This window comes from Dromiciops gliroides, chromosome 1 (assembly GCF_019393635.1).
Source record: "Dromiciops gliroides isolate mDroGli1 chromosome 1, mDroGli1.pri, whole genome shotgun sequence".
Lineage (NCBI taxonomy): Eukaryota > Metazoa > Chordata > Mammalia > Microbiotheria > Microbiotheriidae > Dromiciops > Dromiciops gliroides.
In genome coordinates, this window is record NC_057861.1 from 256225582 (window position 1) to 256242802 (window position 17221).

Genomic DNA, 17221 nt, shown 5'->3' on the forward strand with positions numbered 1-17221 from the left:
ACAGAAGGCACAAGAATTAAGAGCAGTTGAGAAAGGCTTCTTGTAGAAGGTGGAAGATTAGTTGGACTTAAAGGAAGCCAGGGAGGTGAGTAGACAGAATGGGGGAGGGAGAACATTCCAGTTATAAGGGATAATCAGAAAAAAATACCCAGAGTCAAGAGATAGAGTATCTTATTTCTGGAACAGCCAGAATGCCAGTGTCACTTGTTAGGAAGGAAGTAAAGTATAAGAAACTTAGATAGGAGGAGACTAGGTTATGAAAGACTTTGAATGCCAAACAGAACATTTTGTATTTGCTTCTAGAGACAATAGGAAGCCACTGGAGTTTATTGAACAAGGGGGTGTTGTGATTAGACCTGCATTTTAGGAAAATCATTTTTTTGGCTGAATGGAGAATAGAATGGATTGGAGTGGGGAGAGAAATGAGGTAGGCAGAACTGCCAGCAGGCTATTACAATAATCAAGACATGTGGCAATAAGGTTCTGCCCTTGTCTAGTAGTAGTGTTAGGAGAGAGAAGTTGCAAAGGTAAATAAGAAGGCCTTGACACCAACTTAAATATAAGGAGGTAAGGTATAGTGAGGAATCCAGGATGGCCCCTAGTTTGTGGGCCTGAGGGATTAGGAGGATAGACTTGCCCTCTATAATCATAGGGAAAGTAGGAGAGAGGGAAGGTTTATAGGGAATGAAAATGAATTCTATTTTGGACATACTGAGATTAAGATGTCTACTGGATATCCAGTTCTATATTTCTGAATGGCAACTGGATATGTGATGTTGGAGATCAGCAGAGAAATTGAGGAAGGAAGGGTAGATTTGAGAATCATTGACAAAAAAGGGTAATTACGGGGCAGCTGGGTGGCACAGTGGATAAAGCACCGGTCCTGGATTCAGGAAGACCTTAGTTCAAATCCACCCTCAGACCCTTGACACTTACTAGCTGTCTGACCCCGGGCAAGTCACTTAACCCTTACTGCCCTGCCGCCCCCCCCCCCCAAAAGATGGTAATTAAATCCATAGGAGCTGAAGAGATCATCAAGTGAAGTGCTTTGGAGAGTGAAGAGAAGGGGACTTTGAGACAGAACCATGAGGAATACCTATAGTTAGAGGGGATGATCAGGAGGAGGATCCAGAAAAATAATGTTAAGTAGTGATGTAATGAGTAATGAGATGAAATAATCAGATAGGTAGGAGAAAAATCAGGAAAGAGTGCTGTCCTGTAAACCTAGAGAGAAGAGAATATTAAGGAGGGGAGAGTGATCAATAGTGTCAAAGGCTGCAGAGAGGTCAAGGATTGAACAATGGCCATTGAATTTGGCAAGTAAGGGTTCAATAGTAATTTTGGAGAGAACATTTTTAGTAGAATGATATGGTCAGAAGCCAAAATGTAAGGGATTAAGAAGTGAATGAAATGAGAGAAACTGAAGTGCCTATTTTAGACCACCTTTTCAAAGAGTTTAGCTACAAAGGGCAGAAGAGAAATAGGATGATAGCAGGGAAGGAGGGATAAAGTGAGGATTTTTACATGATAGGGAGACAGAGGCATGTTCGTAGGCAGTAGGAATGAGTCAGTAGAGGAAGAAATTGAAAATAAGTGAGAAAATGAGGATGACAAAAGGTGCAATCTATTGGAAGAGATGAGATGGGATGGGATCACTTAAAGAAGTAGAGGGGTAAATCTTGGTAAGGAGTAAGGACACCTCATCATGTGAAACAGGGGTGAAGGAGGAGAAAGTGGCAGATACCTGAGTAATAGGAAATGAGGTAGAGGAGTGAAGAGGAAGTTCATTATAAATGGCCTCAATGTTTTTCCTGTAAAATATGAGGCAAGCTTGTCTACTGAGAGAGTTGGGCTGGGTTAGTTATGGGAGACTGAGGTAGGATAAAAACATTTGGAAGAGCTGCTATAAAGAAAGGGTTGATAAAAGAAGTATATTAGGACTGCCAACAGCACTGAGGATCCATTTGAGATTATGTAACATAAAGCTGCAGTGGGCCCAGTCAGAATGGATGCTTTTTCTACCTTTGTTTAGCTGTACTTGTGTAGGTACGAAGTGGGGGTGATACAAGATTCAGGGTTGGCTGGATAAAATTAGCATAATGATAAGGAGGCTAGGGATTCAAGAGAGGCAGTCAGGGTAGAGTTGAATTGGTTCACCAAGGAATAAAGATGGGGAGAAGAGGACAGAGTGGCTAGTAGAGAGGAATTGGCCTGATAAAGAGGTGAGGGATCAAAAAGTTGGAGTTTATGGTGAGGTTGAAGAATAGGGTTATGTAAGATAAGACTGAGGAAGAGGTCAAAGGCCAATAGATTATGGCTGGATAAGAGGATTTTGAAATTTTTGAGCATGGAGGTTGTATATTTGTGGGTGATGGCAAGATCAAGAATATAGCTATCTGCGTGTATGGCTGAGGTGAGGTGGAGAAGCAGCTCGTGGGAGGAGAGTATGTTGAGGAAATGAGTGTTTAGGGCATCTAAAGGTGAATCAATATGTATTCTGAAGTCCCCTAGTATGAGTGTAGGAGCTTAGGAAAAGAGCAACATGGTAAACTGGGTATCAAATTCATTGAGGAAAGAAGAAGAGTGACCTGGGAGGGTGGGGGTCGGGGTGTCTGTAGACAACTGCTAGCAGGAATTTTATTGGGTGTTAGATATGAATAGCATGAGCCTCAAATGAAGATAGGTTACTGAGTGAAGGAGGAAGGAAGAAGAACCTGTAAGTGGCACTAGGGAGAAAAGAGTATTCCATATCTCCTGCCTCAACCAGTGAAACAAATTGAATAAGTGAAAAAGAATGGCTAGACTAAATCACAGCCCCACTGACAGTCTATAACTGTGCCTATTTTCCCACAGCTTTTCTAACATCGATGATTCCTGTTTTTTTGCCATCTTTGTCAATATGCAGGGTGTAAGGTAAAACTTCAAAGTAATTTTAATTTGCATTTCTCTTACTTTTACCAATTTGAACTATTTTTTCATGAATTTTTTATTACTTTTTGGGGAAATAATATCCTTCAGAGATGTAGTATAGAGGAATTGTGTGTGTGTGTGTGTGTGTGTGTGTGTGTGTGTGTGTGTGTGTGTGTGTGTGTATGAGTTGAACAATTCATATGGGATTAACAAGATAGCTGCTAAAGTCCATTACAACTGTGGAATTCTATAATTCTGTAAGCTCTTTGAAGTGCCTCAATGAATTGTTCTTTGAATCCTCTACCATATCTTGAACACAGCAAATATTTAATGCATAATTCTTGAGATGAATTTATTCAAAAGTTCTGAGGAGAGGTGGGTAGTGAAGGGAAAAATAGTCAAAACTGAGTGGAGGCACTAGGAATTGAGTCACTGTGGAATAGAAATTGGACAGGGTGTCAAAGTGAGACAATCAGGAGTCCAGCCTAAGCAAAGAATACAGTGCATGCATATGGATTTAACACTACTGACTTTGAGAACATGAATAAGCCATGCTGAAATCCTTAAGTAGCTTTGTACGGTGGGTGACTCTTGCCACTATCTTACTATTGGGACTTCAAGAGTGAATGATGCTTTGGTAGGCTTTTGGTGTTGATGGCAATAAAAATAAAGTACTCTAAAGCTGGTATCAAATATATGGCCCATTAACACTCTTGAGCACTGATTGAACAACATTAAAATGTAATTAGAAGATATTTTAACTAACTAAAGAAAAATATGATATACTGTAATTAAAGTAACTAGTTTTCTAAGTCACTATACAACAATAGGGATCCTTATATGCTTAGCAGCCACCTTTTCAATTTGTCTTTGATACCACTGCCCTAAAGAAACATTTCTGAAAATCAGTCCCTACTGAAGTTGCCACTTTAGAAAGACATCTGGGGGCAGCTAGGTGGCACAGTGGATAGAGCACCAGTCCTGGATTCAGGAGGACCTGAGTTCAACTCTGACCTCAGACACTTGACACTTACTAGCTGTGTGACCTTGGGCAAGTCACTTAACCCTCATTCCCCCCCCCCCCGCCCCCACAAAGACATTTGGCTGGTGGGCTTTATCTTGTACGCCATAACTCTGAATATGATCAAGTAGCTAACATCAGTGAAAATATATTTCCCTGTGCCTATGCTTCTCTAGTAACAACTACTCAAGTTTGAGTCAATAATTACCTAAAATCTGATAAAGAATGAGTACAATAGAATGCTGAGTTGTATTCCTTTCCAACACACACCAAAGATATTACCTTGCTATTTGTGCTAATTGTTAAAGCCTTGGTTAATTAATGTTTGGTAGAGACCCTAATTTTCATGTGATATCCAGTCTTAATTCTCAAAGTTTTATATCTTAGTATCTCATATACAGAATGGTACTTCAAGTCCAGATTACTCCAGTTCCTCATTTTAGAGATATAGAGACTAAATACTAAAAATGCTATCATTTGCCCAAGATAATATAAATAGTAAACTAAAAACAAGGATTTGGACCTACATCCCCTTACTTCAAATCTATCATTCTTTACATTGCAAAATTTTAAAAAAAGTTAATTTTTTTAAAGCAACTATGTACTTCAGCTAAATTTTAATATGAACATGGCATCTATTGAAGGAATTTTCACAATTTTGTGGTACAAATTGTTTAGTTACAATGGTATCAAAAACAGTAAGAGATAGAACTAAGATATAATCTGGTAGAAAATAGGAGACCATTAAAAATGTTTGAATAGAGGAGTGGTTTGAAGAAAACAGACAGAATGAATTGGTATGGGAGGATCTTTGGCAGGTCAATCACCTAGAAGACTAGTGAACTACTGTAGATATGAGCTAATGAGGGTTTGGACAGCAGTAGCAATACTGGGAATTTAGAGGATGGGACAGAAATGACACATATTTCAAAGGAAAACTCATCAGAATTTAGTTATTGAATGGATGCAAACCTTATGGAAGAATAACAAAATGAACATGACTCCCTGGATGTCTGAGAGAATTAGGAGTTACATTTTTAGATAAGGAAGCTTCAAGACATATTTGATTGCAGGGCAAAAAAGAATGCAAACTTAATGAAGGCAGAGACCAGTATTCCTTTTTGTATCTAAATTGCCTAGCACAGTAAGTAACCTATGGTAGTCACTTAAGAAAAAGCTTATTGAAAAACCCGAGAACAGAAATTAGTCAGGGAATAATGTTACATTACTACACAATAAGAAATGATCAATATGAAGAATAAAGAGAATGATCAAACAAATTCATATGAACTTTTGCAAAGTTATCAAAAGCCCAGTAAATAAAACATTGTGCCAAATGACTATAACAACATAACTAAAAAGAATAATAAAAGTGAGAATAAACACTTTATAGCTGTGAGAAAGGTTGGCTCCAAAGAATATATATAAGAACTTACATACATCTCTTCTTTGCAAAGGGATAGAACTATGATAAAGAACTCTATATGAACTGTTGGACTTGTTTGATATGTTGGATAGTTTTGTTTCACTATTTTTTTTTCCTTTTAAAGATCTTTTAAAAAGCTTCAGATCCCTTTCTGGAGGGTTGGGGAAAACGTTACTGGTATATTGAAAGATGAAAGTGACTAAAACATATCAATAATATAAAGTAAAATAAAGAAAATTTATTAACTGAATTTTCAGTAACAATGAAATATATAAGTAGAAATGTCCTTTTGATCATTTAACTTTTGAGACTGAATCTCAGATAGATCTTGGAAAACAATAGTTTCTGAGCCATATCACTATCTGATAGCTGAAAATCTATATTTTTTTAAAAGCAAAACAAAATGCAAACTCGTTTCTAAGCATCCTAGGTAGAGTATTTCCATTTAGATAGCCTCCCAAATTGGGTAGGTTGTTCCAAAAATTCAAGGTAGGAAAGAAGGATAACAGAAGTTTTTATTGATATTTAGGGTGATAACAAACTTTTTCTACAAAGGCATTTCTTAGAGGACACATTTACTTTGCACTATAATTTTATAGAATAAGAATTTTCCTAAAGGTTCCTCAAGCAGATGTTTGAGTATATTTTGCCTAAAGACTTCTGGGAACACAAGCCTTATTGTCCTTTGAACCTATGTATATGAAGAAAGTAAGTAATAAAATGAACCTGTCTTTTTGGAGTAGTTAGTATCTCATGGAAGTAAAGATCAAACCTCTGGATTAGATCACTCAAAGAAGAAAAATCTTGTGCTTTTAGAAAGAGGAAAAAGAGTGGGAAAAGGTCTAATAATTTTATTTTCATGTAATTCTTTTGTAAAAGTCATCTATGGTTTATAATTAATAAAGAAATAAAGTGTTTCAACAAATTCTTAAAAAAATACATTAAAACATTTTCCTCCTTCCTCTACAGTCATGTTGTTGGTGTCTCAGTGAATTCCAGTTGATTCTATATTTTTAGTAATGATAATATCCAGATGATATAATTTTTTATATCTTGTCATATACCTTATAAAAACTCTGCTTTGCAAATTTATGCATGATGAATAAGAAATTGTGTTTACAACTCTGGTGTTTTAATGGTATTGTGAAAAGAACCTTAGATATTGACTCATAGTACCTGGGTTGAAATCCATTTCTTATTATTTACTGTATATTTCTTACTGGCATAAGTCACATAAGAACTTCTGGCTTTTGTTTCCTCATCTTTTAGAAAGGAAAGGAAGGGGTTAGACTACATAATATCTCATGCTTTTTTCAGGTCTAAATATTCAATCCTATGGTAGTGAAGCATAAGGTCCTTTTTGGTGAGGTACAGTAATTATATCTCTATGCGGCTTTGACATAAACCATTCCTTAAGAGCAGAGAGTAATTTTTTTTGTTGTTCTTTATATTCCTAATGCTTAGCACATTACTTGGCATATGGTAGTTACTTAAGAAATGCTACATGACTGGTTGATTAACTTCAGGAAGAAAGTGTATATAGGAACTCTGCTAAAGATGTTTCCTATTTTAGTAAAATCACTGGTATGGTCAAGATTTAGAGAGGAAATATTAGGGGCAGCTAGGTGGCACAGTGGATAAAGCACAGGCCTAGGATTCAGGAGGACCTGAGTTCAAATCTGGCCTCAGATAGATACTTACTAACTGTGACCCTGGGCAAGTCACTTAACCCTCATTGCCCCTCAAAAAAAAAGAAAGAGAGAAAGAAAAAAAGAAAGAGAGAAAGAAATGAATGAATAAATAATTAGGCAAACAAATAAGTAGATGAGTAAGAAAATAAATAAATGTATTAATAATAGGGAGGAAAGACCTGCTCAATTATCTATGTAGTCCCTATCACAACAAAATAATGGAATTTTCTCTTAAAGTGGGGTTAAGGAGATACCATAATATTGAAGAGGAAAATAAATGTACTTTGTAATTTTAATGTCTAGGGTGTGCTTTCAGTCTCTGAGTCTTTTGTTATACACACTTGCATACTCCACAAAAATAGCCACATTACCCAGTGGTTGAATTCAACCTTCATGACCTCCATGGAAATTGTGTATTTCTGCATGGTTTCACCTTACTTTGGGATCCCTTTGGAACTTTTCATAGAAGTCTCCTGTGGTTGTGACCTAGAATTGCAAAACATCTTAGGTGTCTGAGTTGTTGAGATATTTTAGGATGAGAGAGATCAAAGATAAAATGTTGAAAGCATAAGTGATTTTATATTTTCGAAGTCTGTTATACATTCTACTCATGCAATATATCTGGAAAATTGTGATAAGAATGCTTATCTACTATTTGACTTAATAAACTGCAGCAAGTGTCAAACGTTCAGGTATGTCTACAGATTTTATTGTACATATATACTTTCTCAGTACCAGATGGGAACAGATTGCTTTTTAGTTATTCAGGAGAGTTCTAGCTAGTGTGGATATTTTCATCTCTCTTTTCCACCAATATACTATACTTAAAACCCCATGTGTCCATGTTTTTCTTTATTTTCTTTTTCCACCTATTTTATTGAAGGTCTCATTTACAACTCCTATAACCAACATCTGTCACCCAATGCCTAGACGATGGTTTTACCTTTTAAATTTCAAACCTCTATTCCCAAATGTTTACCAAATAAAATTCATTTCAGTTATCTTAATTCCATTCCACTTTTGAGATATCAATGCCAATATGAGTTAAATATTAGTATAGTATGTCTTTATTTCTTTTATTCCCCCATATGAGATTTGGTTTCTGATTATATTAGTGTTCTTGCTTTTTTAAAAGAAAACAAATTTATGAAACATACCTAGAAACTCAGGAAATAACGACTATTAATCCTAAGGAACTATGTTTTTCACATCCTCTACAATCCCTAATATAAAGGTTCTACTTAAAGTCCAACTGTCATTCTTTGAAAAATATTTGGATACTCTTCTAAGTTATTTTCTCCTTAACTCTGATAAGGAAGTAGAGAAATCCCTTGGAGAGTGACTATGGGTTCTTAAATATTATAGTATCAGAAAACAAACTCTAAAAGTTTCCAACAAGCTAGAAAGATTTAGAATATTATAGATAGGTAGAATTGATATCTCCAACAGAATATTTGCTATTCAAATAAGACAACAGCAAAATACATAAACACGTTTTGCCTATAGTTGGACCGCAAATACATGTGTGTCTCTATGTATGTGTATGTGTATTAAATAAAATAAAACAGACATTAATGATTCTATAGTGAATTATTCTCATCAACAATGACAGTTGTAGTATTATATTTGCACAACATAGTTCATTATGCTACATGAAATGGGGAAATAAAAGTTAAGAAATCAAAGTTGGGAAAAGCAGCTAGATCCAAACAAAACTCTAATATTACTAATAGTTTTAAAGACACTGAGGTATCAATTTTAAAATGTTTCAAAAGATGGAAGAATCCAGAGAGATAGAAAAGTTAATGAATGGTATAATGAAAAAATAAACAGGGAACCAAGATGGTGCAAGCCAGGACCCAACTGAACTCTTCCAACATTTCCCTCCAGATAAATTTACAATAATACCTCAAATAAAATTTTGGAGTTGTAAAGCCAACAACAACAACAACAAAATCAGAGGGAAATATTTAACCAGCTTAGGACAGTTGCAGGAGAAGTCTGTAGCACTGGCATGAGTGAAGGCTTGGAGAGTAGCAGAAGTACCATAAGTGCAACAGCACCAGTACATTAAGGCGATCTAAACTGAGAGATGGGCAGAAATTGGTCAGAAAGAAAACAAGGAGGATAATTTGTTGGTACTGGGTGCATCTGGCACTGATTGACAACTGTATAGCTCATAGGCAATCCTGGGTTATGGTTTCGGGGCAGGCACAAAGGACCAGGGGCTCTGGTCACACATAGCAAAGAAGAGCACTAGTTGCTTAAGGGGATTAGGGACACTTAGTAGGTAAAGATTAGAGCTCAGAGAACAGGGAATACACCTCTCTCAGTATAACACCACCTTCAAATCACTGAAAACTTAAAGAACCAGTTCTGAAAACAGCAGTATGAAAAAGTCTGAAGTTTGGGACAGTGCCTCCCCACCTCAAGGTGAACAGAGACCACCTTTAACATAAATTTCAAAATCAAGAAATACACTAAGAAAATAAGCAAACAACAACAACAAAAAGAACTTGACCATAAAAAGCTAATACAGTGGCAGGAAAGACCATGACATAAACTCAGAAGAAGGGAACAATATGAAAACAGCTATAAGCAAAGCCTCAAAAAAAAAGCTAATTGGATCCAAACCCCAAAATAATTCCTGCTATTGTTAGTTGTCCTTTGTGCTTGAAAAGAATAAAATGTCAGCATGATGTTAGCATCAATGTATAGTGTGTTTGCCTGTAGCAGAGCATACCAATATGAATTCAAAAGCTTTACCACAATTTGGAACCAGATAATTCATGGCACTTTGGGAGGGTGCTGTCTCTAAATTTGTATACCTCATTTTTCTTTTGAGCTACCACAATTCTGCTTTGCTTATAGCTCCTTCTTTGATGTGGTCATGCCATATGTCAGTGACTCTTATGTTTCATAATCAATACCAAAATAATCCAGAGATCCTTGAAATATCATTGGATTGCTTCTTCTGACATCATGTAAGTGCCTTCATTGTGTGAGTCCATAAAATAGTCTTTTAGGCAAATGTACATTTGGCATCAAAACAACATGGCCAGCCAATAAGTTATACTATCTGAAGTAGAGTTTGAATACTTGGCAGTTCAGCTTAAGAAAGGACCTCAGTGTTTAGTACCTTATATTGTGAGGTGATCTTCAGACTCTTCCTAAGACAATTCAAATGGAAACAGTTTAATTTTCTGGCATGGCACCAGTGTACTGTCAAGATTTCACAGGTATACAATGAGATCAGCACAGCTGCTCTGTAGACCTTTAGTTTGGTAGACAGTCTAATATCTTTTCTCTCCCATACATTAGTTCAGGGCTTCCCAAATGCTGAAATAGCCCCAGCAATGTGTGTGTTAGCCTCATCATCTATGCATGCATGCATCCTTTGAAAGTATACTACAAAGATGGGGTATATGGGTAGTCAAGGAGGACTAGTACCTCTGGTGTGAGGGCTTTCTGAGACATTTTCAGATTTTCTCATCCACATGTGGTGTCCACCTATAGGTTCTCACCTGTAGTTTCGAAAATATATAGTTTATACAATGGACACACCCAAGTAAACTGTCTTAGTATATGGGGTTTGTGAGTTAAGGGGATGTCTATTCAAAGCATGTGAAGACTTCCCCTGGTATAATAGGTGGGTGAGAACAGTTTTTTTCCAACGGCCATTAAGGTAACTGACAAAGCCATTGTGGAGCACTAGAGCTTGGTTAGATGTCAAAAATGCCAGTCATTCACTGCCTCCTGGGACTTTAGGAGTAACCCTGATTTTTGTCTTTTCACTGGACTTCAATGACTCTGGAAGAGAGTGAGGCTGATGACCTTGTGCCCCATTTAAATATAATTCACCTACAAGTTAAGACATAACTCATTTCATTGGTCCTCTTCAAAAGTGAAGGATAAACAATAGCAGATAACAACAACTGGCAAGGTAAGTGAACCTATGCATAGTATTCAAAACTTCTCCTTTTGATATAACCAATGGTTCTATATAATGGTGGTGAATTGCCAGCTGGTAGAAAACTTCTATTTTCTCGTTAATTAGTAAGCCAAAATTAGCACAAGCATCATAGACTCCAACTAAACTCTGTTGCATCCCAGCTTCAGAGGCTGTATTGAGTGCACAATTATCTGTGAGCAGAATGTTGCACACCAAGTCTCCCTCCAATTTATTCTTTTTTTTTTTTCAGTGAGGCAATAGGGGTTAAGTGACTTGCCCAGGGTCACACAGCTAGTGAGTGTTAAGTGTCTGAGGCTGGATTTGAACTCAGGTACTCCTGACTCCAGGGCCGGTGCTCTATCCACTGCGCCATCTAGCTGCTCCCCTCCAATTTATTCTTGACTTGTAGCCTTATGTTAAATACTTTAATGGCAGTTTGATAGATGATTTTGATGCCATTTTTGTCCTCATTGAGAGTCTGATAAAAATACTGAAAAAAATCATACTAAAAAGAATAAGAAAAAGAACACAATATTTACTGGGAATGTGTGAGAGTATCATCTATTATCCAGAACTCATGAAAGCATGTCATCATGAAACTGGCATAAAAGACTGATTTACTTATCTGAGCAACCACATTTCACCATGACTTTCCACAGGCCCTCACAATTGATGAGTTGTGAAAAGTTGTGAAAGGCCTTGGTTAGATCACTAAACCTTTTGTACAGACTTCTGTTTTGTTTCTGGCAAGAATCTTGCTGGCAATGACTAAGAAAGAGACTCCTCTATTGTTGTCACAGGATAACCTATTTCCTTTTCATATTTTATAGATGAACAATAGAGATATTCTTGATCTCCTGGGCTGGGGTGGGGGGGTATCCTTCTCTTTCCATATAACACAGATTTTAGTCAGTTTCTGTATGAGCAGTGGACTGCCTGCCTTGTAGACCTCTTCTAGAATACAATCAATACCAGTCTATTTGCCACACAAGAGGAGTCTAATGACATTCAAAATCTTTTCTTCAGTTGAAAGTTCAGCTACAGAGGGTTTGACAACCTGAGGTGAAAGATGAATGGCTTTAGCATTGGTTAATGACAGTCTATTGAGAACACTATGGAAGTGTTCAGCCTATCTCTCCAGGATCATGTCCTGATCAATAAGCCTCCATCAGTGATGAGTAGTTGAGATGTACCATAGATCTTTGGCCCATAAATAGCCTTCAGGGCATCATAAAAGCACTTTGGATTGTTATTATTAGCATAACATTGAATTTTATCAGCCTTCTTACTGAGCCAAGAATCCTGCATCTCTCTAAGATTTGCTTGCATCTTATTTTTGATGGAGTTAAATGCTACCTTCTTGGAGACAGATGAACTATCTTGCTGGTAAATCCTGTGGATTTCTCGTTTTTCATTTAGCAGTTTCCAAATTTTTCCATCATTTTCATCAAATTGATCTTGATGTTTGTGAGCTTTCAGCCCCAAATGAGTCAAGGCAGTACTGTATGCCAAATTTCTGAAAGCTGCCCACTGTCTTTCTGTTCCATTATTATTAATGGTGTGTTGGCTTGGCTTCACTTCCAGTTCAGTAAGAAATTGTTTGTATACAGAGAAATACTCTAAATCTGTTGACATTGAGTCTTCTGATAATCCTCATGCCTTTGGACTGCCACTTTTGTTGAATACAAATGTTTAGGTTGGAGAAGATAACTCTATGATTGGTAGAGCACTCTGTGCCACAAATAATCTTCATTAATCTCATATCCTCTCTGTTTCTTAAAATGACATAGTCTATTAAATTCCAATGTTTGCTGCAAGATTGCAGTCATATAGTTTTTTTACATTTACTTGAGACACACAAATTGTCAATTATAAGTTAATGTTGCTTTTGCTATTTCTGAATCTATTTTTCCCAAGGACTCCCTGTCATGTCTGATAATCTCTGCTTTTTCTGTCATTAAAGTCACCCAGAATTATAAGCTTGCCCTCTTTTGGCACCTTTATGATGAGGGTCTTCGGGTCTTCCTAATTTTTTTTCTTTGACATCATCAAGGTTTGTCATGCTAGAAGGATATACACTGATAATAGTAGTATAACACTTTCCTCCAAGTGGCAATTATGTTGCTATTAGCTTGTCTTTCTCTCCTTTTGGAAGGCAGGCATTCTTCTTGACAACAATGTGAAACAGCTACAAGCCAAGCCTGCGAGAAAAAAAAAGATATTTGGAATCAAACCAAATAAGAATACTCAGAAGAGTTAAAGAAAGAAAAGTTAAGTTAAAAGAGGAAAAATTGGGAAAAGAAATGAGAGTGATGCAAGAAAATTATAAAGTGGAGAATTAATAGCAGTAATAGAAGCACAAAAATACTGGAGAAAATATCACCTTAAAAAACAGAAAAAACCAAATGGTAAAAAGAGGAAACAAATTCACTAAAGAAAACAACTCCTTAAAAACAACTGACCAAATGGAAAAAGAGATACAAAACTTACTGAAGAAAATAATTTCTTGAAAATTAGAATTAGACAACTGCAAACTAATGACATCATGAAATTCCAAGGACAAAAATAAAGACAAAAGAATAAAAAATAGAGAAAATGTGAAATGCCTCATAAGAAAAAAAACTGACCTATAAAATAAATAGAAGAGAGATAAGTATTATTTGACGACTTGAATGCCATGATATAAAAAAGGACCCTAGCCATTATCTTTTAAGGAATTATGAGTGGAAATTGCCCTGATATTTTAAATCCAGAGGGTAAAATAGATATTAGAAGAATCCATTGATCACTTCATGAAAGAGTTCCCAAAATGAAGACTCCAAGAATATTGTAGCCAAATTCTAGAGCTCCAAAATAAGGGAGAAAATATAGCAAGAAGCCAGAAAGAAACAATTCAAATATCATGGAACCACAGTCAGGATTATTCAAGATTTAGCAGCTTCCACATTAAAGGACTGTCATGTTAGGAGAATGATATCCTGGAAGGGAAAGGAACTAATATTACCACCAAGAATCGAGCACCCAAAAAACCCTCAGTATAATCCTTCAGGGGGAAAATTGATATTTACTAAAATAGAGCACTTCAAGCATTTTAGATGAAAAACAAAAAACAAAGAACAATAAAACAGAGCCTAATAAAAAATTTGACATCCAAACAAAAGCCTCAACAGAAACATAAAAAGGTAAGCCTGAAAGAGTAACAACAAAAGATTCAATATACAGAATATGTGATAAAAAAGAGGTTGGATTAAGGAAGGCAGTGGTTAGAACCATAACAGACTTTTGGGGAGGGATAAGATACAAAGTGAGAGAAAAGAATAAATAGGGGGAAATGGGATGGAGAGAACTATACAGTTAATAGTTATAAAACTGACTATGAATGGGATTCAATAACCCATAAAACAGAAGCTGATAGCAGACTAGATTAGAAACCAGAATCCCTCAATATGTCATATACAAGAGACACATGTGTGACAGAAAGACATGCAAAGGGTTAAAATGAAGGGTTGCAGCAGAATCTATTATGCTTCAGTTGAAGTAGAAAGGGCAGGGCTGGCAATCATGGTCTCAGACAAAGCAAAAGCAAAAATAGACCTAATTAAAGTAAACAATCATAGAATCTACATTTTACTAAAAGGTACCATAGTGAGGAAATTGAGGGGATTAAGACAGCAAGTGGTTAATTGTGGGAATTGAGTGAACCACACTGATTCCCTCTTGTGACTCAATTCTGGAGCTACCTTAGTTTCTATTCGATTATGCATCTAGTCTAAATTCTATCTTGTGACAAAACTTTATTCAATTATGGGAATCTGAGGAAAAACTTATTATAGTGTTTGAACCTAGTCCTATCTGACTAGGAAATTAGACCACTTTTATTGCTACTAAGACACCCTTAACTGAAGTCCTAGGTTATGCTGAGCAGAAATTCAGTCAAATCCAAATATTGATGCAGTTTTCTCACAATTATATATCTCTAGCAACCTTTATGTCTTATCTGAAAATTGCCCCATACTTATCAATCACCTAATGTTTCCTTTTAATTAATTGGCCTTATTTGATTGTTTTTCATATATAAAAATTTGTCTCTCCCTATATTTGGGGTTGGGCCTAAGCTGAGGAAGTCTGTTTCTGGTTTGTTGGGCAATTGGTATGCATTGCTCAATAAATTGATATGCTCAGAAGATTGAACCTTTGTTTTTCTGAGCCACTTCATCTTTTTTTACAAAAGACAATGAAGTAATATAAAAAAATTTTATAGCAAATTTCTCAGATAAAAGCCTCATTTTTCATATACGTACAGAAAGTCAAATTTATAAAAATAAGATCCATTCCCAAATTGATAATGGTCAAAGTATGTGAACAGGAAGTATTCAGAAGAAGTCAAAGCTACCTATAGTCATGTAAAAATGTTCTAACTCAATACTGATTAGAGAAAGACAAATTAAAACAGTGCTGAAGTACTACTGCACACCTATCAGAAATGACAAATGCTGGAGGAGATAAGGGAATACATGTACATTAACAAACTGTTTGTGGAATAGTGAACTGTTCCAATCATTCTGGAAAACAATCTGGAACTATCCTCAAGGGGCTATAAAACTGTGCATACCCTTTGAGCCAGTAATACCACTACTAGGTCTCTATCACAAAGAGATCAAAGAAAAGGTAAAAGGAGCTATATGTACTAAAATATTTATAGCAGCTCTTTTTTACTAGAGGCAAAAAATTGGAAAATGAGGGTATGCTTATCAATTGGGCAATGGCTGAACAAGTTGTGGCATACATATGATTGGGATGGCATATTACTGTGCTATAAGAAATAACAGGTAGTTGGTTTCAGAGAAACCTGGCAGGATCTAAATTAACTGACACAAAGTGAAGTGAAAAGAACCTGGACATCTTTATATTGATGAATGATGGTGAAAGACTTGCCTATTATGATCAATATAATGGTTGAAGTCAATTCCAAAGGACCTATGATGAAAAAATGGTATTATCAACAGAGAGAGAGAGAGAGAGAGAGAGAGAGAGAGAGAGAGAGAGAAATTGACAAACTGAGTCCAAACCGAAGTATAATATTCTTGCATTATTTTTTCCTTTGTTTTGTTATATAGCTGCTATGGAAATTTTTTGCCTTATTCCACATTCATAATTGATATCATAGTTTGCTTTCTCAGTGGATGAGACTAATCTGCCTTTATAGACTTATTAAACATTGCAACTCTTAACATGTGCTAAGGTCCAGACAAACATACTAAGGTTCACCCAATACACCATCGATTGAATGAAAAATTTTCTAGTCATCACACCTACAGTTTTTTTTCCCTTCAAATTACCTAGTATCTATGTTGTATCTATTTTCTATGTAACTATATTAATGTATTCTGTCTTCTAGAAAAAATATAATTTCCTTGAAGGCAGGGGCAAATTAACTTTAGTTTTTATAAGGATTTGCATGATGCTTGGCACATAGTTTGTATTTAAAAAACAATAGCACCATATCTATTGATTATTTGAATAATCCATACAAGTATTTAAGGGAGCAAAGTGTTGAGTGATTAGCCTTATTCATTGACAGTCTACTCCCATCCCCCTGCCAAATATCTACCTTTAGAAAAAGACATCTTTCAGATGCCAGATATAGAAAAGAAAAAGTGCTAAGATTTGGTTTTTCCATGATTGAATCTTGAGAGAGATTCCCCAAAATCTGAAGAACATAATAAAAGAATCGTATGATCACATATTTAAACCTGTAACTAACCTCGAACATAAATCATTCCAATACTTTCATTTTAGAGAGGAGAAAATGGAGGTCCAGAAAGTTAAATGAACTTGGCCTTGATATAAGAAAGGCGGGATATGCACACAGTGTCTCTGAGTTCAGAAGCAGGAGCAAAAGCAGAATGAGAGAAAAAGGGGAAAGAGGAGGAGATGGGGAAGGAGAATAAGTGAGGAAAGGGGAGCCAGAGAACATGAAGAATAAGGAGGAAGAAAAAACATTCAGGGAAGAAAGAAGAGAATTAAAGAGGAAAAAAATCCTGAGGTGATATAGGTATTTGACTGCAAAGCCAGAACTAAAAAGTAGTTCCCTTGATGGCTAGTTCAATGGTAATTGTTAAATGAATCAATGTTAAATGGTCAAATCACCTGGTAATTCAGCGTTTGAATTAATTATTTCCAGCTCATTGCAGGTGAAATATTGTTTTCAACTTAGTTGC